Consider the following 27,818-nt stretch of genomic DNA (forward strand, 5'->3'; position numbering starts at 1 on the left):
GTAAGGGGCGACCGTGGCTGACAAAGGACATCTGGGACAGTATAAAAATAAAAGAGAAGAAGTACAGGGTAGTAAAGATGGGCGGGAAGCAAGAGGATTGGGTAATGTTTAAAGAGCAACAGAAGATAACTAAAAAGACAATAAGGGGAGAAAAGATGAGGTACGAAGGTAAGCTACCCAAGAATATAAAGCAGGATAGTAAAAGCTTTGTTAGGTATGTGAAGAGGAAAAAAATAGTTAAGACCAAAGTTGGATCCTTGAAGACCGAAAAAGGTGAATTTATTATGGGGAACAAGGAAATGGCAGATGAGTTGAACAGGTACTTTGTATCCATCTTCACTAAGGAGGACACAAACAATCTTCCTGATATAGTAGTGGCCAGAGGATCTGGGGTGACGGAGGAACTGAAGGATATCCACTTTGGGCAGCAAATGGTGTTGGATGGACTGATGGGACTGAAGGCTGATAAATCCCCAGGGCCTGATGGTCTGCATCCCGGGGTGCTTAAGGAAGTGGCTCTAGAAATCGTGGATGCATTGGTGATAATTTTCCAATGTTCTATAGACACAAGGTCAGTTCCTGTGGATTGGAGGGTAGCTAATGTTATCCCACTTTTAAAAAAAGGCGGGAGAGGGAAAACAGGGAATTATAGACCAGTTAGCCTGACATCGCTGGTGGGGAAGATGCTGGAGTCAATTATAAAAGATGAAATAGCTGCACATTTGGATAGCAATAACAAGATCGGTCACATTCAGCATGGATTTACGAAGGGGAAATTATGCTTGAATAATCTTCTGGAATTTTGTGAGGATGTAACTAGGAAAATGGACAAGGGAGAGCCAGTGGATGTAGTGTACCTGGACTTTCAGAAAGCATTTGATAAGGTCCCACATAGGAGTTTAGTGGGCAAAATTGGGGCACATGGTATTGGGGGTAGAGTGCTGACATGGATAGAAAATTGGTTGGCAGACAGGAAACAAAGAGTAGGGATTAATGGGTCCCTTTCAGAATGGCATGCAGTGACTAGTGGGGTACCGCAAGGCTCGGTGCTGGGACCGTAGCTTTTTACAATATATTGGACGAGGGATTCAAAGTAACATTAGCAAATTTGCAGATGACGCAAAGCTGGGTGGCAGTGTGAACTGTGAGGAGGATGCTATGAGAATGCAGGGTGACTTGGACAGGTTGGGGGAGTGGGCAGATGCATGGCAGATGAAGATTAATGTGGATAAATGTGAGGTTATCCACTTTGGTATCAAAAACAGGAAGGCAGATTACTATCTAAGTAGCGTCAAGTTGGGAAAAGGGGAAGTACAACGGGATCTGGGGGTCCTTGTTTATCAGTCTATGAAAGTAAGCATGCAGGTACAGCAGGCAATGAAGAAAGCGAATGGATTTTGGTCTTTATAACAAGAGGTCAAGTATAGGAGCAAAGAGGTCCTTCTGCAGATGGACAGGGCCCTAGTGAGTCCACACCTGGAGTATTGTGTACAGTTTTGGTCCCATAATTTGAGGAAGAACATTCTCGCTATTGAGAGAGTGCAGCGTAGGTTTACATGGTTAATTCTCGGGATGGCGGGACTGTCATATGCTGAGAGAATGGAGCGGCTGGGGTACACTCTGGAGTTTAGATGGATGAGAGGGCATCTTATTGAAACATATAAGATTATTAGGGTTTGGACACGCTAGAGGCAGGAAACATGTTCCCGATGTTGGGGGAGTCCAGAACCAGGGGCCACAGTTTACGAATAAGGGGTAAACCATTTAGAACGGAGACGAGGAAACACTTTTTCTCACAGAGAGTTGTGAGTCTGTGGAATTCTCTGCCTCAGAGGGCGGTGGTGGCCAGTTCTCTGGATACTTTCTAGAGAGAGCTAGATAGAGCTCGTAAAGATAGCCGAGTCAGGGGATATGGGGAGAAGGCAGGAACGGGGTACTGATTGGAGATGATCTGCCATGACCACATTGAATGGTGGTGCTGGCTCGAAGGGCCGAATGGCCTGCTCCTGCACCTATTGTATATTGTCTATTGTCTATCATGCCTTGGGTAATGGGTTTATGTGGACTGGTAGGTGATCAATTTTAGCCAGAGTCAATGAGCATGCAAAACATGTCCTGACCTGTTAAACTTCTGAGTTGAAATAAATGGAATCCTGACAGCAAGAAAATGGTAGCCCTTTCAAGTCATGTAGCTTTGAGGGCCAAAGTTAAGTCCAAGGCTGCAAAAATGAAGATAGACACAAAAGGCTGGAGTAACTTAGTGGGACAGGCAGCATCTCTGGAGACAAAACTTGGTTGGAAATATACCGTTGAGGCCAGTTCATTCAGTTGTTATCATTGCATTGGTCATGACTTGACGTCGTAAATTTAGAACAGGACAGTGCTGGACTGCCAAAACAAAATTTACATTTCAACGTCCCGCAGGTCCCAAGGTTAAGACAAACAACAAAAGCAATGGTAATAACCATCTCAAATGACAACAGAAAGGAGGAGCTTATGGTTTGGAGGATTTAACAGATCATGAGGAACTAGTCTAGAGTAGGGGAATTAAGAACCAGAGGACATAGGTTTAAGGTGAGGGAGGAAAGATTTACTATGAACTTGAGCAGTAACTTTTTCGCACAGATAATGGTGGGTGTATGGAACGAGCTGCTGGAAGAGATAGGTGAGGCAGGTAGTAATGCAACGTTTAAGAAACATTTGGACGGGTACATAGATAGAACAAGTTTAGAGGGATATGGGCCAAATGCAAGCAGGTGGGACGTGTAGACATTTTTGGTAGATGTGAGAAAGTTGGACCAAAGTGCCTGTTTCCACACTCTATAACTAAACATTTTCAGCATCCATTCCATGTGTGGGATGAGAAACAAATGACTTTTGAATTAGTGTTGAATGAGATGTTTTATGATTGATTGTAAGATACAGCATGGAAACAGTCTCTTTGGCCCGCCAAGTCCATGCCGATCACCGATCATCTATTCACAATAGTCTTATGTTATCCAACTTTTACATCCTCTCTCTGTCCAGTGGGGACAATTCCCTGAAGTCAATTAACCTATTAACCCATGAATATTAAATGCAAATTAATACTGTATAGAAGGATGGACTGAGACATCTCGGGCTAAATATTCAGAATGTTTTGAGCATTGACCTTTTAAAGTTGCACCTTAAAATTTGAGCTGGATTCTCCTTTGCCATTCAAAATGCTATACTTTTCCACTACCCAGCATATCATTAACTATTCCGTGTGTTGAGAATGCATTTGTAACCAGATGCCACCAAAGCTTGACCTTCACTAAGTCCAGAGGCAACTCTGGGTCACAATAACCAGCCTTATGGCAGCCAGGACTGGTGGACAAGACCAAACTTCATTCATTTGAACGGGTTCGCCAATGTTCATAAACAGAAGCAGTAACGAGACAGGGACTCGGGTTCCATTACCTCAATCCACCTCTCTGTGCCCATCCATTACTGAATATTGACAAGGATCGACCATCAACACCCAATTCATTTCACTGCACTCTATGTGCAAGTGACGAATAAAACTTGACTTGACAAAGGACATGGTTTTCCTATGGAGGCAAGCCTTTGTCTGACATTACCAGGACTTGGATAAAATGTTTCAAGCAGTGGAACCTTGGTTATGTAAAATTGGCATGTTGCCGGCATTGTAGTCACCTGGTTATTCTTCTTTCACAATTCCTGTCACCACCTGCCAGTGTGATTTTGAATTCAGCTGCTGTCAAATCTTATCTCCTTAATAGTTACATTCTAGTACCCACATAACCTAAATAAGGTTTGATTTAATAAAGGAATGTCAATGCTAAGCAACTTGAAACAAATGCATTGAACTGCAAGAAATTTGCGTGTCGGTCTTATATAACCATATAACCATATAACAATTATTCTTTGTCAATTAAATACAAGAAATATGCAAAGGAAAAAAAACCGCAGGAGGAACTCAGCAGGCCGGGCAGCAGCTGCGGAAGGAAGTGGAGAAACAACATTTGGGTCGAGACCCTTTGAAATGTCGTCTTTTTAATCATGACACAGATGCGCCCTAATTCCCTGAGTTCCTCCAGCAGTTTGTTTTTTTGCTCAAGGTTCCAGCATCAATGTGCTCTTTTAGTAGACACTGCCCGGCCTTTCACAGGTACTGACCTCCCCACCATTTAAGGGATCAATAAGAGGCTATGCCCCAAGCAGGTAGCCAAATTATCAAAGACCCACACCATCTTTACCATGCTTGTAATTCCACTCTGACCACCATGAGTCTGAAAACCTGACCACCAGGTTCAAGAATAGCTTCTTTTCAGCCCCGTCATGCTCTTGAACATTGCACAACTCTAACCTCAGCATATAGTAACTTTGTCTTAGTCTGTGTCTTTGGTTGCACCGCGGACCAGATGTTGCACTATAAAGGTTATCGAGTATTAAGATTATTAATTTATTGATTTAAAAAAATTATTATCTGTGTGCATGCGTTAACACCTCTGCGAAGCTACTGCAAGTAAGAATTTTATTGTTCGGTTGTCGGTATATAATGACAATTAAATATTCTTGAATGCTCATGAATGCAAGAAATATGCAATTGCAAGACTTGAGTATAATGACTTCGTATTGAACAAATTCTGATACTCATTTTTAAAGTGACAATGTAACACCAAAATGCCAAACCAGTTTTAACAATGTGCAGGAAGGAACTACAGATGCTGATTTATACTAAAGATAGACAGAAAGTGCTGGAGTAACTCAACGGGCCAGGCAGCATTCTCTGGAGTAAAAGGATGGGTGATGTTTCAGGTAAAACCTTCTTCTGATCTAACATATGATGTTATGTTAGATTCATGTAGAGGGATGGAGAGAAGAAGACATGGATTTGAAATTGTACCTGCTTAGTTTCTTTGGAAAGATTAAATGTTATTTGCTTGATCTCTCAACAGTGAATAATCCATCAAGAACCAATAACAATTACTTAGCAGAGAATTGCACAGGTGGAGTGATGTCATCTGATGTTAGATTCAGGTATATAATGTAAAATGTAAACTGAACCTAAAAATGTATTACAGACATCAAACCCATTCTGGTTTTTTTTCTCTTTCATGCATGATAATTCAGGATTAAAGTATTTGTTATTTTGTCGATACGACTGCAAGTATGATCACAGACTGATAGTGTACTGTGAAGTAGCCGTACTTTTTTCCTACTAATATCAACCCAACCTAACCCTAGGATAGTGCTACATTCTGTTGAGCACATGGCAATATTTTAATTCCTCAGGCACAAATTTATATAAAGTACAGTGGAAATGTTTTTCCTCATCAATTGTTGAAAATTAAAGTCAAGAAACCTCACCATGATTGACTCACAAATAGAAGCCTGTGGTAATGGATTCATGAATGCACACTTATTGTTGATACCTCCTCCAGCATTGTAATGATTCAATTTGCAGCTTAGGTTTGAAATAACTGCAATAACAAATTTGTAGACGAGGATTGGGAACACAATGAAGGCAATTGCAACTTTAGTTCAAATCAGATATCACTTTCGGATATTTGTAAAGCTATCTGAGCGGATCAATGAGATGAGTTTGCCTCAATCAATCTTACTCAACCATTATTTTCAGCAGAGTGCATTATTTACATGGGACTAATTTAGTTTAGACAGAAATTAAGATTGCAAGAAATCATATTGAATGAAGTACTAGATCATACTCAAGAAATAAAATAATGCACTCAATTAGATTTCAACTGGGAAATGTTGCTTACCTATTCAGTGGAGCCAGTAACAACACAGGAGTTTTAGTGGTTCACAGCTCAAACACAACATCCCAGGCATGCACTGCAAATATATATGTTCAGATAGACACAAAAATCTGGAGTAACTCAGTGGGACAGGCAGCATCTTTGGAGATTGGAAAAGGGTGACATTTCGGGTCGAGACCGTTCTTAGTTTGAATGATCACTGATTACAGTTGTATGTTTTTCTATATACCAAGCCTATTGTCAATATCTATGTTTTGTCAGGATTAATAAAGTCAGTCATGGAGTCATAAAGCCAAAAAGCTATTACAGCCTGGAAACAGGCACTTCAGCCCACCTTGTCCACGATAACCAAGTTGGCTTTCTAGGCTGGTGCATGCATTTGTTCCATACCCCCCTAAGCCCTAACATATCTGTCCATATGTCCTTTAAAACTTGTAATTATGTCAATTTCTATGACTTTCTCTGGCAGCTCATTCTATACAAGGGCTGCCCTCTGAGTGAAAAAATTGCTCTTGAACTCCCTCTTAAATCTCTTCCCTCTCACCTTGGAAAGAGACTGTGAGCATTCATTTTATCCATGGCTCTTATGATTAATAGGGTCACTCATCAGCCTCTGACTGTAAAGATAATTATGATGATGTTGTAAACCTTTGATTTGGAGATGATTAATTATAACAATAATTATACTTATAATGTTATTATATTTATCTGTGTAAAGTTAATTCCACGGGCTCTTTTGAACACTCCTGCATTAGGGACTATTATACAATGTGCAGTAAAATAATTGATTAGCACAATCACACATTAAATTGACCAAGGAAAGAACATACAAGAGGCAACACACAACACCTCTCCATTCCTTTCACAAATGCAGTCTGACCTGCTGAGCTCCTCCAGAGTTTTGTGTTTTACTTAAGATTCCAACATCTCCAGTTTCTTGTGACTCCAGGAGAAACATATTTATTACATTACTCTCGATAAAGAAAACAATTGAACATTTCAGACCCTTTATGTTAATCCCACAGACCAGACCCAGGCCTTCTGCATTGGAAGTCAGATTTCTTTAGACAAAGGGTGGTGAACCTGTGGAATTATTTGCCACAGGAGGCTGTGGAAGCTGTCAGTGGATATTTTTAAGGCAGAGATAGAAACATTCTTGACTAGTACATGTGTCCGAGGTTATGGGAAGAAGGCAGGAGAATGGGGTTAGGAAGGAGAGATAGATCAGCCATGATTGAATGGCAGAGTAGACTTGATGTGCCGAATGGCCTAATTCAATTCCTATCACTTATGACCTTATGATATCATGGTACTCTAGAGATTGTTACGCTTCTAGTCAAGTTATTTCAGCACTGCTACAACACTGTTCCGTTGTGAACTGATAAGTGGCATGAAACATTTGCACCAACAAAAAGTGTTAAACATTGATCATTTTGAAAAAGAGATGGTCTGATTACTAGTCCATTGATATTCAACTGCATATGCTCTCTAATTCAACCATCATCAAGTTGCACTTTCTATTCTACTTCCTACAGATTGCAGAACTTTATTTTAAAGTGACATCACCTGCTCTTACTTTGTGTGGAACTTATTTTGTAAATGCCTTCTGGAAGTCCACATGATATCCATAGTTATTGCATTATCCATCATGTTGGTAATCTCCTTGAAAAAATATTAAAACTTGGTTAATAGGACATAAGCTCCCATTTAGCAATGCATTCAACTTCTCATTGATATGTTGATATATCAATGTGCACAGGAACTTTGGTTTGGATTTCAACCTCCTTTAACCTGCATTTGGTGAAGCTACACCAAGTCCACCTCTTGGCACGAAGGCTCCCTGTCAGATCCAGCTCTGTTTCAATTCAGCCAAAGGTTTCTGCTGCAAACGAGTGGGGGCCTCTGTAAAATGTAAAACTTTTACTGTAATCTGATGTTCGGCACACTGCAGAGATGAACGTGAGATGGAGGGGTGGGGGGTGTTGGTTTGTGGGATGATGTAGAGTTGCCAATTGGCCAGAAGAGAGAGGTGCGTACAATGTAAAATCCTCACTGGCCTTCAGAAGGAGGGGTGTTGCTTACAAGGCTTGTAAAGAATACTTAACATCTGATTCCCAGCCTCCCTCCAACTGTGTTACAACCTTGCTCAAAGAGATAGAACTGGATATTTTGATCCTTGTATTCATGGGGCACCTTTTAGATCGGAAGCGGGACAAGCTTTAGGATGGAGATGCTCAGCTTGCTTCTGGCGTAGCTGTTCATGGATTTAGTTCACTGATTTGATTACACAGGACTAAAGTACTGAACCGTTTATAATCTTCTCATCCTAACTATTAGCAGCTGTAATATTTGAAATACACAGGCAAAATCCGGTGGAGTGCTCAAGCAATAAAAAAATAAGTCATTCAAGTTACAGACAATTTCACCTTCGGAAGCATTTAATATATAATGTTTATTTAATTGTTGACTTACAATGGTTTCTGGGCTATAATGATGTTATCAGGTGTGGCTAACACAAATTCAAACAGGGTGATATAATGACATCATTGCGCAAGCGATAGGTAATGATATATTAGTGCACCAGCTGATTAAATGACAAGAAACAACCACAGGGCATTAACGTGGCAATAGAACAAGCCTTTCTATAGCCTGGCACAATGCCAAGTTGTTGCACTTTGCATTAGCTCAGTCATTGCACTGCAGTCAAAAGTTAATCAGCAACTAGGGACAAATGGCTTCATGATGTGTCACTATTTCCATTATTGTAATTTGTTGCTTGTGTAAGGAACATTCCCACTAAGTATCAGGCAGCCATCATTTGATACGGTTTAAATGGTTAGTGCAATAAAGAACCAAATTCTCTTCAATAAAGATTCAAAGATCCAGTCTCTCTGGATCACTCTGTGAATTGGGGAATAAAACCTTAGCAAATCACCTGGTTAATATTGATTACTTTATTTTCCTGCCCTGAGCTAACTCCTGTGGTGGTGATGTCTGGTGCATTATACTACCACCTCCAGATCACAGTATTATGATATCATTTTCTCTTTGAGCTCCAGTAGTTTAGTTCAGTTCAGTTCAGTTTAGCGATACAGTGTGGAAGTAGGTGCTTCGGACCACTGAGTCCGCACTGACCTCTAGTACTATCCTACACATTAGGGACAGTTTACAGAAGCCAATTAACCTACAAACCTGTATCTCTTTGGAATGTGGAAGGAAACTCCGGAGCACGCAGAAAAAACCCATGGACTCAGGGAGAACGTTCAAACTCCATACAGGCCAGCACCTGGAGTCAGGATCGGATATGGTTCTCTGGCGCTGTAAGGCAGCAACTCTACTGCGGCGCCACCTTGTCGCACTTTGCGTAGTTTAGGATACAAAGTATCTGGTGTTCAGCACAAGGGAAAGTACAGATACAGATACATTTTTTTTAAAAGGTCACGTATAAAAACAATCAATTGTTGAATGATTCCAAATGATTTGAAATTTGGAAATATTGTCAAGAACTCTTAATGAAAGGCTATTCTCATCCCAGAAGCAAAAGTTGCTGAAAGCAATTTCTGGACATAGATTTGCAACCTGCTTTGAGAGACGTTTTGGAGCAATCTTCAGCAGTCAATCATAAGTGGCAGCAGGTGAATTTATGGGTTATATGGGTAGAATTGTTGTCAAATTACTTCTTCCTCCTGCTCTCCACCTTCCCTTCCTGATGTTAATAATTTCTTACTGGGACTGTTTCCTTTCAATGCATTAACCAAGTGGATCTTAGCTTTGGTTTTACTTTTAGTTTTCTGTCATGTGGAATCCTGACAATCTTTGCTGTGGATTCAGCCTAATGTCATGTCTCGTAGCTATACCTGATTCCATCCTCACTGCCATCCACAAATTGGGCTTCCAATATGTTGTTGGATAACAGGCAGGATCCGGAACCCAAGCTGATTTTCTCTTCCCTGATCCAATAGCATTGAGCCCAAATCTGCTACACATGCAGTAGAACTTGGAATAAAAGGATGTACCTTTAGATAGGAGATGATGAGGCATTTCTTTTGTCAGCGAGTTGGTGAATCTGTGGAATTCATTGCCATAGACGGCTGTGGAGGCCGTCATTGGGTACTTTTAAGGTGGAAATTGACAGATACTTCATTAGTATGGGTGTCAACGGTTATGAGGAGAAGGCAGGAGAAAGGGGTTGAGAAGGAAAAATAAATCAGCCACGATTGAATGGTGGAGTAGGCTCAATGGTTGAATGGCCTACTTCTGCTCCTTATGAACTTATGAATCAAATGACCATTATGTAATTCTGATGCTTAGGATATCTGGCAGTCTACTGGTTTGCCTGTCTTGACTATTGATTGCATGAGACGGTGAATGACTAGGATGCTTCTCCACAATTTCTGCAGGTCATCCTCAGGGTAACCATTATCTACGAAGAAAAACACAAAGTGCTGGAAGGTGCTCTGAAGGAAGTCAGCAGTGTAACATAACATTCTCACCTGAATGAGCACAACTCCCAGATAAGAAGAAACTCAACAATAGGTCAAAGATTACTATGGATCAGTTGTTTAAGAAGGAACTGCAGCTGGAAAATCGAAGGTACACAAAAATGCTGGAGAAACTCAGCGGGTGCAGCAGCATCTATGGAGTGAAGGACATAAGCAACGTTTCGGGCCGAAACCCTTCTTCAGACAGTTACTAAGCTATCATTTGAGGCTGCAAATGTATGCTATCTACAGAAAACAGCAACGCACAATAACCACTTCAGCAGCATTCCCCAAGCTTGTGACCTCCGTATGCTTGATAAACATGCTGGGATTTCATGGGAACACAATCACTTCAAAATTCCTGATGATTTCACCATTCATTCCGATGAAAAAATAATCTCTTTTGCTTTCCAATAATTCTGCAACTCCCTACCAAAGAGCAGAACACCTTCAACACATGAATCAAGATAAAGGCTATAACTATTTTCTCAGTGGCAACCAGAGATGGTCAATAGATGCAAGGCTAGTCATTGATGTCTAACTTCTGAGATTGATTAGAAACCATGATGGGTTGCTGACAGCAGTTAAGTGGTGGTGCTAGCAACTAATCTCAAACTTCCCACAGAGACCTAATGATCTTTGTCATCATTTTTACCTTCACCAACTGTTATGTTCATGTTGGCATCTTCTGTGGGTGATCTTTAGTCTCCAGTGAAGTCATCTTTATTTTTAGCAAAAACAAAGCAAAGACTATGACTTATAATGTGGCTACAGTGGAATTCAATCTTTCATGAACAAACTTTGAAAAGTTAATTTAGAGTGGTGTGAAATTTCTTTCATCGAATGGAGAAATATGACAGCCCACAATTTTTTTCAGAATCAAAAATTTGTTCTGCAGTGTGCATGACTCCACATACCGTATGTCACCACAACTTAATCAACAATGCTTAGCTTTTTCATAGGTATTTATAAAAGGCAAATGTGCAATATTATACATTTCTTGTGAATTTGGTGTTAAACCACTCTATCCTTTGAAGGAGATGATATCAGCAGTAGCAGCCTTCACTTTCTTACTAGTGAGCTAATACAGGTCATTCACTGGTTATGCGTGCCTATCTTCTGAACAACCCTATGTACGATCAAACTTCCATAATATTATTAAAGTCCGACATACAGTCGTACAAACATTTGTTCCTTTGAGCAGAAAAGCTAGTGTCTTCTCTCTCTCCCCACTTTTAGTAACTGTTCTTTCTTCTCAGTCTTATGTGTTTTGATGCCATTAATTACAATCCTACAGAGGTATGGTTACAATTCAGATGATTTTTGTGTATTATCCAATTTACAGGTAAAATCAACTAAGGAACATCTGTAAAAACCTGTTCATTACCGAGGATGTCAAGTATTTGTGGAGGTACAATTAGAGCTGGCAACTCAAATAGTGGCAAATAAGGTGCAGGTGGGTAAGAAATAAACAAATCACCAACCCAGTTACACTATTCAGAAACTCATAGCTCTGGTTTAAAGTGACCGTAATACTTGGTACCCATCCAGCTGTCAGGAGTTTGACCTTTGACTCAATGCTGTGAATGCAGGATACCAAAGTAGAATTGCAGAGAGTGTAACTTACAAGCATCTTAAAAATAAAAATTGCCAGTAGGCAAAGATTAACAGAGACAAATATATTAAATGGGGTAGGATCTGTTCCAAACATTTATGCAAAAATAAATACCTGGAGCATTCAATACTTGTTGGAATGACACAAATTGTTGAAGTAACTCAACAGTTCAGGCAGTATCCCTTGAGAACATGGTTAGGTGATGTTTAAGGTCAGGACCATTCATTAGATCCTTCTGAAGAAGGGTCCCAACCCAAAATGTCACCTCTGTATGTTCTCCAGGGATGCAGCTTGATCTACTGAGTTACTAAAGCATGTTGTGCCTTTCCTTGGAAACCAGCGTCTGCAGTACCTTGTTTCAACTTGTTGAATTCTGCTTTTAATATTTAATTACGATGGGACCAAATTTAGGAAGTGGTTTGCAAAGAACAAATGCATCTGTGTTGCATATTTAGGCCGAAGGTCATATTCTACCTTTTCCTGCTTAAAAGAATAACTACAATGGTATATCTTATGGGGCCTTTTCTTTTAAAAAAAAGATCGAGTCCCGTGGGGGAAAGGATTCCTGTGCCGTTGATTTCATCCTTAACGTCAACTCCATTCTTCCATCCACTCTCAGTCACACTTTTCATCCTAATATATTTGACCCTCTTTTGCAGAATACAGATTTTGAATATTGACAGCTGTGTAACTGGCTGTGGTAGTGTATAGTATCCCGCACTAAATGCAAACAATGATTCATTACCTAGGAGTTGGAATGTATTAGACGCAATGATTTGAAACTTCAGCCAGGGATTTTCCTCATCAGGAGGACGGGAATTCCTGTTGCTTGACAGATGCGTCTTTCCTTGGCAAATTTCCCAGAACCAGCCTAATTTACTTATTTTTGACGTGCTCCCATTGGGATTTCTGTCTGCACTGCAGAGTGCACTGGGAGAAAACAGAAAATCCCAGCTGCTTCCAGATTCCAAGACTTTCAGCAGCTCGGACAGATCATGTTTTTCCAAGATGACGGAGAAATTAGCAATTTACAATATCACATCTAAATCTGTGTCTTTCTTTACTAAATTATCTCCATGGTTTTGTTGATTAATTTTATAGAATCCTGTCATTGGAAGTTGTTCCTGAGATTATTCCCTATAGTATATCAGGGAAGTCAGGCAAAAAGGCTGCTGGTAGAAAATTGCATGTTTGCTCAGAAGGAGCTAAGGGGCTGAATTTTACTGCTTGCCATCCAATATTTCCATACTGAGTTGCAAGGCTGGAGAGAAGGAATAGGTGATGATTCTGGTTGAGACTCTTCTTCAGAAGAAGGATGTTGACCCGAAACGTCACAATTTCCTTCTCTCCAAAGATTCTGCCTGTCCCGCTGAGTTACTCCAGCATTTTGTGTCTAGACTCTGATAGCAGATGTCTAAACTTCATTACACAGGTGGGCTAGGACTTTATTCCTTTGAGTGCAGGAGGCTGAGGGGTGATCTTATGGAGGTGTTTCAAATCATGAGGGAATTAACAGGGTGATTGCATAGTCTTTTACCCAACGTAGTGAAATTAAGGACCAGAGGACATTGGTTTAAGTTGAGAGGAGATATGTTTAATAGGAACCTGGAGGGCGGCAACTTTTGCATACACAAGGCGGTGGATATATTGTAGCGGCACCTGCTGGCGCACGCAGGTATTGAACCTGGCGTTCGGAGGCCACGGTCACGTGACTCGGGAGGGGCTGCTAGTTTTTCGCGCGGTTATGCTTTCGCACGGCATTTGAATGCTGACCGCCGTTGTGGCCAGACGTGTTGTGAGAACCTGTGAGCTAAGAAGCTATTTTGTAAATAAAATAAGTTGCAAAACTTAGTTGTCGTTCTTGCGACCGCCAAATTGGTGACCCCGACATGATTAGCCGTTAGACAAGCAAAAGATCATGCAGGAGGACTAGGTTCCCGCAGAATCGGCCGGCACGAGGCAGGGCTCACCGGGCTTCAAACTTCCATCGTTTTGGCCCGATCAACCTCAAGTGTGGTTCGCCCACGTTGAAGCACAGTTTCACCTGCACCGTATCATTGCAGATGATACTATGTATTTCCATGTGGTGGGAGCTCTGCCCCAAGACTGTGCTTCAAGGCTGTTGCCTTATATCAGGGACCCAACGATGATCGGCAAGTATGAAGGGCTGAAGGCCCTCCTGCTCCACACCTTCGGTCTCAGTCGCAGAGACAGGGCGGCGAAGAGTCTACATATGGACTGTGTCGGTGATCGGTGGCCATCCACCATCATGGCAAAAATGCTAACTGTGATGGACGGGCACCGCCCATGTCTGCTCTTCGAACAGGCGTTCCTGGAGCAGATGCCTGACGAAGTTCGACTGATGCTCGCCGGAGCTGATTTCAGTGATCTCCAGCACCTCGCGAGAGAGCTGATGAGTTGTGAGCCCACAGATGGCGGGACGTTTGTGCCTTCACCCGCTCCCCTGTCACAGCACGGGTGCAACCGAGACGACATCAGGAGGAAGAAGAAGCCCAGCCCAGCGCCAAAGAAGCATTTCGGTGGTCGACAGCCGACAACGTTGGTGATACTACCATCAGCGCTACGGCACCGAAGCCCGAAGATGTCGGAGCCCCTGCTCGTATCAGAGAAATGCCTCGGCCGATCGTCCATAGAGGCGAACGCGATCGGCCCAAACGAACACCTCTGCATCCGTGATCGCCATTCCGGCCACCGTTTCCTTGTGGACTCTGGTGCCATTGCCAGCATCCTGCCGCCGAGCGCCCGAGATACTTGCGTCGGTAAGGTAGGACCCTAACGGGGGCGACATTCGCACTTACGGTACACGGACCCTGGACTTAAATTTCGACTCCCACTCATATAGGTGGAAGTTCACCGTTGCTGACGTTGCCCAACCGATCATGGGCTCCAATTTCTTGTGCGCGTTCTCCCTGTTAGTCGATGTGCGAGGCGGACGCATGGTCCCTGTGCCGGACCTGTGCCCTGCCAAGCTGCGTAATCCGTCCAAGCCCCTACAGCAACTCGACAAGGTAGCTGAGATCCAGCAACCTTTCGCAGCCCTGCTCGTTGACTTCCCAGGGTTGCTCAAGCCCCGGTTCGACGGGTCCATGCCCTGTCATGGCATGGTCCACCACATTCCCACCGAGGGCCCACCGGTTCACGCCCGCCGCCTCCCGCCCGATAAACCGCGCATCGCACAAGACGAGTTCCAGCTTATGGAGGACATGGGGATTGTCCGATGTTTGGCTAGTCCTTGGGATTCCCCGCTGCACATGGTACCCAAAGCGTCAGGGGGTTGGAGACCTTGCGGTGATTACAGGCGTCTTAATGCCGTAACCACGGCAGATCGGTACCCAGTCCCGAACATCCAGGATTTCTCGGCTAATCTGGAGAGCGCAACCTTTTTCTCGAAGGTCGACCTTATTCGCGGTTATAATCAAATTCCGGTCCATCCCGACGACGTCCCTAAGGGAGCCACCATCACCCCTTTCGGCCTTTTCGAATGGCTAAGAATGCCCTTTGGCCTGAAGAACACTGCTCAGGCATTCCAAAGGCTAATGGATCAGGTCCGTCGGGGTTTGCCGTTCATATTCAACTACCTTGATGATATTCTGGTGGCCTGCAGCTCACAGGCAGAGCACGTTAGGCACCTCCACCTGCTCTTCGAATGGCTGCGCAAACACGGGTTGGTGATCAACCCTGTGAAGTGCCAGTTTGGATTGCGTTCCATTTCCTTTTTGGGTCACAGCATCACCTGCCACAGCGCACAGCTGCTGCCCGAGAAGGTCGATGCTATCCGTCATTTCCCGAGGCCTCTATCCGTCAAGGGCCGACAAGAGTTTATCGGAATGGTCAATTTCTACCAATGATTCATCCTGTCAGCAGCCGCCATCATGCGGCCATTGTTCCAGTGTCTGGCCAGTAAGCCTAAGCACCTGATCTGGTCCAAGTAGGCGGAAACGGCGTTCGAGGGGGCTAAGACACTATGCTGGAACATCCTGGGGCGTCAGCCCTAACAGCCCTCACCGTGGACGCATCCGACATTGCAGTGGGTGCTGTCCTCGAACAACGTGTAGGTAGCCGCTGGGTGCTGCTGGCATTTTTCAGCAGACAGCTGCAAACTCCCGAAGTTAAGTACAGCGCTTTCGATCGGGAACTGCTCGCGCTCTACCTAGCGATCCACCATTTCCATTATTTCCTGGAGGGGCGCGCGTTCACTGCATTCATCTTGTTTCCACCGCGTATCATCCAGAGCCCAACGAATTGGTTGAGCGTTTCCACAGGCACCTCAAGTCGGCGTTGAAAGCTCGGCTCACTGGCCCCGATTGGGTCGACCAGTTGCCTTGGTTCTCCTAGGCATCAGAACCACGCCTAAGGAGGACCTCAACGCCTCCTCAGCCGAGCTGGTTTATGGTTCGGTTTTGCGGGTACCTGGGGATTTTCTGCCCATCCCCCGGGATCAGGAGGTCCCGGCTTCGGCAGTGTTAGCTGACCTTCGCGAGCGGGCGCGCGCATTGGTCCCGGTTCCCACTTCCCGACACTGGTCGTTCGCAGTGCGTGTGCCTACGATGTTAAGGGATTGTGCTTATGTTTTCCTTCATAAGGATGCTCACCGGTCACCGTTACAGCGGGTGTACGAAGGTCCGTACAGGCTGCTGAGGACTGGTACCTCAACGTTCACGTTGGACTTGGGTGGCAAGGAGGAGTTCGTCTCCGTGAGCAGCCTTAAGCCAGCACACATCGACGAGGATAGCCCAGTGGCAGTGGCCACTCCGCGGCGTAGAGGACGTCTACCGGCCGTTTTGCCGCCCTCTGCACCTGTTACCCCCGGTCATGTTTCACCGCTCCCCTCTGTTACGCCCGTCCCTCATTCGCGTTCGTCGTGTCCCTCTGGTTCTGTTTTGCCAGCCCCAACTGTTACGCTCGCCCCGCGACCTCGGACTACGCGTTCCGGTCGAACCATCCGGTTACCCGTGCGTTTCTGTACTGCGGATTCTGGGGGGGGGGGCATGTAGCAGCGCAGGTATCGAACCCAGCGTTCGGAAGCCGCGGTCACGTGACTCGGGAGGGGCTGCTTGTTTTTTGCGCGGTTTTGCTTTCGCGCGGCAGTTGAGTGCTGACCACCATTGTGGCCAGACGTGTTCTGAGAACCTGTGAGCTAAGAAGCTATTTTGTGAATAAAATAAGTTGCAAAACTTAGTTGTCGTTCTTGCGACCGCCAAAATATCTTCCATGTAAACCTCCTACACACTGAGTTGCAAGGCACTGGTCAGCTTGCTCCCCGCTCCTGTGCATGTGTATTGCAACATGCAATTCTGGGATAAACTGATGGATACTCTCACAGCTCACCTGTAATTCTGCTGCTTGGATTCGGCATCAAGCCCGGGGCTGATTCCAGCTACGCTGAGCTGAGGAGAATGATGCACTTTCCATCTGACCCTCAGCGTTACATGAATTGTAGTATGTTGTATGGAGTCCCCAGCCGAGGTTGAAAAGTTAGCTGCAGCCAAGTGGTTTTTTGTTTGATTAATTTCTTAATATGTTAATTCAAATGTTATCTTTGAAAGATGTTTTAAAGTAAATTTGTTCTTTATTGCATTTTGCTGTTTCTATTATTTATATTGTTTCAACGTAATTTTTTCTGATTATGAAGATATTTGAAAACATTTATTGTACCTTTGACAGCAGAACATTTTCAGTTGTATCTTTCTAGAGTCAGAGAAAGATACAGTGCAGAAACAGGCCCGTGGGCTCACTGAGTCTGTGGGGACCATCATCTATCACTTACACCCAAACCTATATGAATCACATTTATTTTATTCTCCCCATATTCTCATCAATGATGAAATATTAAGAAAGTCCTGGGCAAGTACTCGGGATCCACTGCCTTAAGCTACTGAACCTTGTTTTGCAGCTGCAACAGTGAGCTTTGGGGGATATTTAAGGTCATAAGGTCATAAATGATAGGGGCAGAATTAGACCATTTGGCCCATTAAGTCTACTCTGCCATCCAATCATGGCTGATCTATCTCTCCCTCCGAACCCCATTCTCCTGCTTTCTCCCCATAACCTCTGACACCAGTACTAATCAAAAATATATCTATTTCTGCATGAAAAATATCCACTGGCTTGGCCTCCACAGCTTCTGTGGCAAAAAATTCCACAGATTCACCACCCGCTGACAAAAAAAAAATATCCTCATCTCCTTCCTAAAAGAACGTTGTTTAATTCTAAGGCTATGACGTCTAGTCTTAGACTCTCCCACTAGTGAAAACATCCTTTCCACATCCACTCTATCCAAACCTTTCACTATTAAGTGCCAGAGGGTCAGATAAACTAAATGTGGCTGCAAGAAAAGTGTGGAGCACATGCACAAAGAGCTTGCCAGATTGAGCATGATCAGGCCCAATAATTATTTTATCATTCAGTGGCCACTGAGAAGAAATGTTGTGTTTAGTTTATTCTAAGGATTGTAAAACAGAGGTAGAGGTAGACTTTTGGAATTGTCTGTTATTCATCGTACCTGCAGAGAGGATAGTGTCATCTACTGTACTTCCAGTTCGATTGGAACCAGCTATCAAGGTTGATGTCTGGCTGTGGTTGATAATATCGCCCACTTTAGCTCCAGTGAACACATTTAATTTTTACTTCCTAGGGTCTGTAAGTTTAGATACTTTAATCCTAATTTTATACATTTTCTTATAAACTTTGCAAACATAAAATAAGGTGCAAATGTAAATAAAAAATACCAAATTAAAGAAATTTGAAATTTCTTTCACATTGGCAATTAAGAGGCAATTGCGGCATGGAAGAGCCAATTGCATGGAAAGCTGGTGACAGATTAATTCCCATCTCTGGACTGTGCCCTGCAGTGAGGTCCCCCGCTTAGAGCCTCTGAACACAAAAATAACCTTGCAGAACAGACCAAAACGATTACAATCAACATATGAATGAATGAATGAATGAATGAATGAATGAATGAATAAGTTTATTGGCCAAATATTCACATACAAGGAATTTACTTTGGTATGTAGAATCATAATGATATAACCATATAACCATATAACAATTACAGCACGGAAACAGGCCATCTCGACCCTTCTAGTCCGTGCCGAACACATAATCTCCCCTAGTCCCATATACCTGCGCTCAGACCATAACCCTCCATTCCTTTCCCATCCATATAACTATCCAATTTATTTTTAAATGATAAAAACGAACCTGCCTCCACCACCTTCACTGGAAGCTCATTCACCTTCACTGGAAGCATCATAATGCAGATTCCTCAAGTATAGCTAACTACACAATGCAAAACTGTGTGTCACATACATTTTTAAAACTTCCCTACTGAAAAGCATGAGTTTAAAAAAGTGAAGATGGAACCTGGTTTTCATCCTATTTCATAGAACCATAGAGTCTTAGAGCCATGGAGCTGTACAGCACAGCAACAGATCATTTGGCCCAACCTGTCCATGTCAACTGTGATGCCTATCTATATTAATCCTATTTGCTTGCATGCCAGTATCCCGCAATGCCTTTCCTATCACAGTATCTGTCCAAATGACTTTAAAACATTGTGATTATTTCTGCCTTAACTACCTCCTCTGACACCAATTTCCATATAACCACCACTAGTTCTGTGTGAAAATCTTGCTCTTCAGATCTCCTTTAAACATCTCCCCTTTCATTTTAAACTTGTTCTCATAAATTTCAGACTCCTTTGCTCTGGGAGAATAAACTTTGACTATAAACTCTGAGAGTACACCCTATCCAAACCCTTCATAATCTTATACACTTCAGAAATGTCTCCCCTCAGCCTCATACACTGCAATGAATACAAACCCTGCCAGACCAATCTCTCCTTGGAACTAAAGCCCTCCATTCCAGACAACCTCCTGGTGAATCTCTTCTGTAGTCTCTCCAGGGATACCTTGTCCTTCCTGTAGTGTGGTCATAAGAGCTGTAGAGAATCTAATTTTCCTTCCAATTAGCTCGATCCCACTCTTCAATCAGAGACCAAGAAAATGGAAAGATTAAACAAAAACTTACCGTTTGAGGTTTGATCTTTATTTTATGAGAAGTTGAAATGAGGGAATAGATGAAGAGCCCGCCAGCCCGCATGCGCATCAATCTTCAGAGCAACTGTGTGAAACCACAGACCAGTTGTACGGACTTAAACTATAGAAAGATTAACGACCCTAGAGTTACCAGATGATATTTTATGAGAACCAGGGTTGGGAGTGGAGGACACGTATTCCCTCACTTCAACTTCTCATAAAATAAAGATCAAACCTCAAACGGTAAGTTTTCATTTAATCTTTCTATTTTATATCGAAGTAACGTGAGTGACTATGTGAAGCCTTTAAAGCTCTGTGGTTTCATGCAGTAACCCAATCTGTGTGTGAAACACTTAAACAGATAAACCATAAATGGTAGAAAAGACATGGGTTATTAGCACCATGATGCTAACTTGCATACATGGCCATTGCTCTTAATTGGACCACAGTCCCAATTGGCTTTGAGTTAGACAATAACTCATGTAACACTGGAGTAGGTATGGGAATGATCTCATAAAGCAAAATGGGCATGGTTGCGTACAATTTGGAGTTGACAGCATACCCACCAGATGGAGCTTGGGGATGTTATTATGTATACAGGTACACTGAGCTTGCTTCTCATGTAACACTGTTCAGAATTCTATCTGTAAACATCCAGGCATATTCAACCAAATGTTATAACTTCTGAAAGCAGACTTTGTAAGCCTCCTGCTGTTGCAAGAAGATGATCAAATGGGAATATCCATTCTATTGGCTGCTAATGAGCCATCAGCAATCTCTTGAGAAAACTATTAAATAACAATGAAGAAACTATCCTTCATCTCATAGGTACTAGCAAGCTCAGTGTACCTGTATACATAATAACATCCCCAATCTCCATCTGGTGGGTATGCTGTCAACTCCAAATTGTACGCAACCATGCCCATTTTGCTTTATGAGATCATTCCCATAACAAGCTACCCTCATGTCAGTTATGAGCCAGAGACCGAGCCAGAGATTGAGTAACGACTGTGTTCTTTGTGCTGAAATCAGTTGCTAAAAGCATAATCAACTTAAAAGATACTGCTCCCATTAGGAATACAGTAGACGAATATCTGCATAATAATTTACTGATATACATTCCACACTACTATGAGTCTAGGGTTTTAGAGCGGTCATATAAAAGACACCTTGCATAACGTTAGTCAACAGCGGGTGAATAACCAATCATATATTGTCCCACTTATGGGACTATAGAGGATGACAAAGCAGCACAAGCAGTGTCAATTGTGCTATAACATAATCGCTTCTCTAAGCCCAAACTGAAAGAAACACAAACCTCTGCTACTTCCGTTTAAAAGTAGCTCACATGTCTTGTTCACAAACTTCCCATACACTCGTGCAGAGCTAGCTGCCCGAGAAAAAGGATGCACCAGCCATCACTCGTGACTTCGAGTAAATAGGAGCCTCTTTCAGCCGCCTTTACCATGGGCACCCTGAATGAATAGGCAAAGTTGGCACTATTAAATTTGATGTTGCCTCATCCTTAATATCGTAAGAGGCATCTACTGATAAACCCCTGAGTCTTTATCAGCTACAAATGTTGCATGTCATCTATAAAGTCCATGACACAATGCCCTTTTGATCTGAGTAGGGCAGCATAAGCTTTAGAATCTTTGTAAATAGCCTAGGCCTGAAGACAACCCCTAGGTAGAGCCTAAACTTTCCAGCACTGGCTTTGTTATCAAAACACCAGATATATCTGTGCCTCTCGTGTGTAGATAAGTATGCATCTTCAAGATTGATAGAGGCCCTAATTCTCTGAATCAGCTAAATTGCTGAAAGCCAATCATCCATCTTAAACTGGGTAACCATACACATGATCAGACTAGTCAAATCCTAACCTGATTTGCCATGCTCCACGTTTCTGCAATTTTGAGGAATATCAGAAATATACCCCTTTAGTTCTTGGGCAGACTACTCATCCCTTGTGAGATAGCTCTGATTCCACTTGGAGAACCATCGTTTCCTCTATTGACCGTACAGACGGAAATTTTTTGGCTTCTCTTGCCGTGGAAGATGCATTTATCTATTTATTTATTTATTTCGCTCAGAACATATAATCCGATCTTTATGACTAGAACTGAAACACAGCATCCACTTGATGTGGGAATACGAGTTCCCTGTCAACTCTTGACTGCCAGATTCACCACGAATCCTCAGCCTTCTTCCTCAGAGTGAAAAATAGCATAATGCAACCCTGAACCAGGAGTTGCTCCGCAGTCCTCTGACTGAAACCACCTGTCTCAGTCACCAGTGTGCGCCACACTCTGTCTTCGACCAGCACTCAATCTGAAATACTGGTATTGAGAGTCTACAGATTATTATATATATATTTTCTGTTTACCACATGAACCTGCAGGTCAGATAAAAATGCTGCATGCCAGACCGGCTTCCTGCTGGTAGCTACCTATCCCAAAGAGAATGGCAATGATGTTCCCAATGAACTCTCAACTCTACTAACTGAGCTGAAAGAATTAAACATGTGTTAAGGGAAACCTCAAACTACCTCACTCTACTGAGCAGCTTGATAACCTCAATCACAGATGTTGAGGCAGAGCTTCCCTGGTCAATATGTTCCATATGACCAGCCAGTTCCAAGATGGTCTACCCTGAACCAGGGTAGCCAAGCTGTTCCTACTTGGAGCTTACAGAAATCGCCATGCAAGGCACCCTACCAATGTCTTTGCATCAACCTGATCTTTTCCAGAGACAGTGAAAGGTACTAGACAGCCCATGCTGCCAGTGAATCCAAACCTGGGGTGACAGACTGCTCCATTTCGGAGTTTTACGGCGGTTAATAAAGAGACCTTACCTGCCAGCATCTCTGAGCCCAGGTCGACCTGCTTGTTGGAGCATCAGCGAAGTTCCATTGCAGACCCTGTCTGGCCACATCGTCAGCCCCACGCTTGCCAAACAGCTTGTTTCCGGAGCTCAAAGGCGATATTGCTGTGCAAGGCACGCCTGCCAGCATTTCTGAGCCCAATGGGACAGACTACTTCTTTGGCCTACAGCTTCTTTAGAGCCTTGCTGGAGCCTTAGTGGAGCTCACTAAACAGGCCACGCCTGCCATAACCCTGAGCCTGTCTCGACAGGCTACTCCTGCGGCCTTCTGCCTTTATTGGAGCCTTTGCTGGAGCTGACTGTGCGGATCGCGCTGCCAGATTCTCCCAGCCTGGATCGACAGGCTGTTCCTTCGGCCAGCTGCTCCTTCAGAGCCTCAGCGGGGCTCGCTGGACAGGTCACGCCTGCCATACTGCAAGCATGGTTCAACAAGCTGTTCTTGCGAGGCCAGCTAGTGACTCCCAACTGCTCCTTTCCGGAGCTTCAACGGCGCTTCCGGCTCCATGAATACAGGGTGAAAACCCACTGGAATACTGGAGCTTTAACCACCTAGAATGGTACTCCACCCCCGCAGTCGCCTAACCCCTGAAAGTCTTCAACTTGCTACATAAGTCCTCTCTGAAGAGATACTATGCAGGCTGCACATTACTGGCCCTGTAAAAATGAGCCATTTTGGGAATTATCTCATGCCTTATAACATTTTGGGAAAGCAACAGCCCCAACTGTGTATTACAGAGAAATGTTAATACGGCTTTCTGCACTTCCGAGAGATGAGACCCATCTACTGACTTGCAAAAGGCCGTAATGACTCCAGAGCGGATTTTGGACTTACTGACATAATTCTTTGCCTACATTTCATCACTGGGATATCTCAACTGATAAAATTGACGTATGGAACATCCAAAAAGTGTGGCAGTTTATGTGGACTGGCATATGTCCCGGATACTTTTAGCCAGATCTTCCTCCAGTGAATCTCCTATCCCCAAAGGGATGGCAAATATGTGACAAGAGCTGGTAGCTCCTTCATATGATTAAAAATGAAGCATATCCCCCATTTGTTCAGGGATTCGATTTCCTTATCGCTATCTCCATAGTTGGAGTCACCCATGTAAGAATCTCCAACACTCCCCTCTTCTGAGCGGGAAATATCATAACGCAATCCTGAGCCAGGTATTGCTTCCCTTCTTTTGAGCGGCGGTATCTGTCCCCACCGCGCCGGCGGCCGCTATTTTTATTCCGCCAGCTCCACGGAGCCTCCATGGTGGAAGCTGCACAAGCTGTGCCAGCTTCTCTGGACCCGCTGGCCCTATTTTTGGAGCAGCGGCCCGTTCCTGAAAGAGATTTTTCTCTTACCTGTCAGAGCAGTTTCGAACTGCTCTGCTACTCGCGCCATGTGTGGACGTATTGATGAGCATGCGGGCTGGCGGGCTCTTCACGTAGTCACTCACGTGACTTCGATATAAAATCAAATACTTGGAACAGTTAGTTTAATTTAGTTTAGAGATACAGCGTGGAAACAGGCCCTTCGGTCCACCGAGTCCGCACCGACTAGTGATCCCTGCACATTAACACTATCCTACACACACTAGGGACAATTTACATTTATACCAAGCCAATTAACCTACAAACCTGCACGTGTTTGGAGTCGAGGGGGAAAGATATAGGGACAGGTGTTGCATCTCCTGCATTTGCAGGGGAAAGTAGCTGGGGAAGAGGCGGCTTGTGTGGGAAGGTACTAATTGACCAGGAATTTGAGGAGGAAAGGGTCTCTGTGGAAGGCGGAAAGGCGTGGAGATGGGAAGATGTGGCTAGCGGTGCGATCCCATAGGAGGTGGCGGAAATGTTGGAGAATTATGAATCTGAGGCTGAGGCTGATGAGATGGAGGAGAGAACGAGTGCATGGGGAATTGTTGGTCGGCGTGGACTCAGTGGACCGAAGGGCCTATTTCTATGCTGTATCTCTAAAACTAAAATAAAAAATAATTCTACAAGAGTATTTTTTTGTTTTATAATTTTAGAACCTAGAACATAGAATAGTAGAGCACAGGCACAGGCCCTTCACCCCACAATGTCCATACTGAATTTAATGCTCGGTTAAACTAATCTAATCTCCCAAACTAATCTCTGCTACACTCAGAGATTACTCTGAGCAAATCTGTTGCTGCATTTCTTACATTGCAATTGCATCTACTCCCCAGAATTATTTAAGCAGTGCACTTTAACGTAATGAAAGGTATTAGTTCAGAAGAATGATTTCTTTCTTTCTTACAGTATTTTGCCAGAGTGGGGACAAGATGCAAAAGAGTCAGTGGGGGCGCTGCTAGCCGGCAGCCCTGCCAGCAGCGTGTTAGTTTTTTCTATTTTTTTTGTTTATTTAGTACAATACAATACAATACAATACAATACAATACAATACAATACAATACAAATTTATTGTCATTTGAGCCCCAGTGAGACTCAAACGAAATTTTGTTTCCACAGCCATACAAACAAAAACAATGTCCTACAGACATACACACAATAAAGTTCACACAAACATCCATCACAGTGAACCCACTGTGTTGGAAGGCAAAGTCTTTTCTCTCCCCTGCTCGCAATTTCTCTCCCGATGTCCAAGCCTCAGGCGGGTGATGCTAAGTCCCACGGCCATTTTAGGCCGTGCCGGGCGATTTACGGCCCCGCTCCCGGTCTAGAAGTCTCGAAGTTGGAGCCCCCGGCTGGCGCTGTAATGTCCCACGGCCATGAAGCCGTGCCAGGCGATGTATGACCCCGCTCCGGGTCATTCCAACCCCGCGACACGGGCTGGAGAAGTCGCGTTGCGGGAGCTCCGGGAAGCGGTCTCTCTCTCCCCCCGGACCCGCGAGCTCCCGATGTCCCGATGTCCACCGGACCTGCGGCTGCGTTGCTGGAGCCTCCAAGCCCCAGGAGTCGAGTCGCAGCAGCGAGTCACCACCGCTCCCCACGCACCGAGGCCGGCCAGCCCCACGATGGTGAGTAGTCCGCAGATCCGCAGTCTCCCGAGCCCCCGGGTCGTTCAGGTTGGAGGCCGCTCCACGGTGCTAGGCCCCAACGACAACGGAGACCCGACAGGGAAAAGGTCGGGTCTCCCGAACAGGGAAGAGATTTAAAACGGTTTCCCCTCCCCCCCCCCGCCCCCCACATATACACATTTAAAACCAAGCTTAAAAAAACACAAACACTACATTTAACTAGACAAAAATTAAAAAAAAAATACAGACAGGCTGTAGGAGCCGCTGCAACGAGTCGCGCCGCCACCAGGCACTAGTGTGTCTTAATGTGTGTTTTTAATGTCTCTCTGTGTGTCTTGTGTGGGGGGGGGGTGTAGGGGGGGGGAGTGTAGGGGGGGGGGGGATAAAGGGGAAACCACTTCGGTCACCTCCTCCACGGAGAGGCTACTTTTTCCATGTCGCCTCCCCGTGGCCTAATAGCAAGGATAAGTGTGGCCTTTTCCGGAGTCGTGCGCGGGGCTTCAGCTTCAGCAGCGGGCGCAGCGAGGACTCTTTCGTCGCGGAGCGGGCGAGCCCTCGCCGGGGGTCGCCGGAGGGGAGCGCTCCATTCGGAAGCCGTGGTCTGCAGAGCTCCAGCTGGCGGCGTCCTGGGCCTGGGATCCCTCGTTGGGGACCCGGGAGGAGAAGAGCTCCGACCGCCGGCCCGCTCTGTGGAAGGCGGAAAGGCGTGGAGATGGGAAGATGTGGCTAGCGGTGCGATCCCATAGGAGGTGGCGGAAATGTTGGAGAATTATGAATCTGAGGCTGATGAGATGGAGGAGAGAACGAGTGCATGGGGAATTGTTGGTCGGCGTGTACTCAGTGGACCGCCGGCCCGCGCCAACTTCTACCGTGGGCGCGGCGTGGACTTACCATCCTGAGCAGGGTCCCTCACCGGGGATCCCTGGAGAGGAGCTCCGACCGCTGGCCCTGCAGTCTGCGGTGCTTCTGGCTGCGGCGCGGCAGGGACTTTAAATCTTCGACCGCCGGCCTGCGGCCTACACCAACTTGACGCCGCGTCTCCGGTGGGGAGGCACCGATTCAGGACTTATCTGGACTTACCTTGTCTCAACATCTGGACGCCTGCAGCGGCGACTGCGGAGGGTTGAGGTCCCGACCACGGGGAAAAATGGAGGAGGACAGGCCAATTTTTTAGCTTTCCACCACAGCAAATTCTTGAATAAAACTTGACTTGACTTGACTTGAAGAGAGGAAAGATGGAAAAGAAAACTCCCACCAACAGTCAGTCATATTCTCGATTCACATTTAAAAAAAAAATATTTTATTTTATTAGAAGTAAGTAAAATCATATGGCACCAAAGTGCCTAATATATATTGCATAATACATTTTATGTACAGCTTCTTATTTTTTTTTTGTTATATTAAAGAAAGATTAGAATAAGAAAAATAAATTAGATCATAAAGGATAGAAAAGCGTGAGATATATAGTGTGTGAAGAAAAAGAAGAAAGACGAATGAGTGAAGAAAGTTGAGGAAAAAAAATAGAAAAAAGAGAATAAGACATAAAGAAAGAAAAAAAAAAGGAGATCATTGTTTATAATCTTGACCAACCCTCGTCCAGTCCTGAAACAGTTAGTTTTTACAATTGTGTTGCACCATATGATTCCAAGAAGACGACAAATGGAGACCAACTCGTTATGAATTGTTCTAATTTATCCATTAGGAGGAATCGCATTTCCTCTAGATGTGCGGTGTCCAACATATTTGCAATCCACATTTTAAGCGTTGGTATTGATGTATTTTTCCAAAATGTAAGTATTAATTTTTTTGCTATTATTAAACCATAGTTAAAAAATAAATTTTGAGATGTGTTCAATTTATTCCCATCTTCCATTACTCCAAATATAATCATTTCAGTATTAGGTTCCATTCTTATCTTGAATAATTTTGTAAATATTTTGAAAATATCACTCCAAAATCTATAAAGTTTTGTGCAGGAGACTAAGGAGTGTGTTATAGTTGCGTTTTGGGATAGACATTTATCACAA

Source organism: Amblyraja radiata, chromosome 4, assembly GCF_010909765.2.
Source record: "Amblyraja radiata isolate CabotCenter1 chromosome 4, sAmbRad1.1.pri, whole genome shotgun sequence".
In the NCBI taxonomy this organism is placed as follows: Eukaryota; Metazoa; Chordata; class Chondrichthyes; order Rajiformes; family Rajidae; genus Amblyraja; species Amblyraja radiata.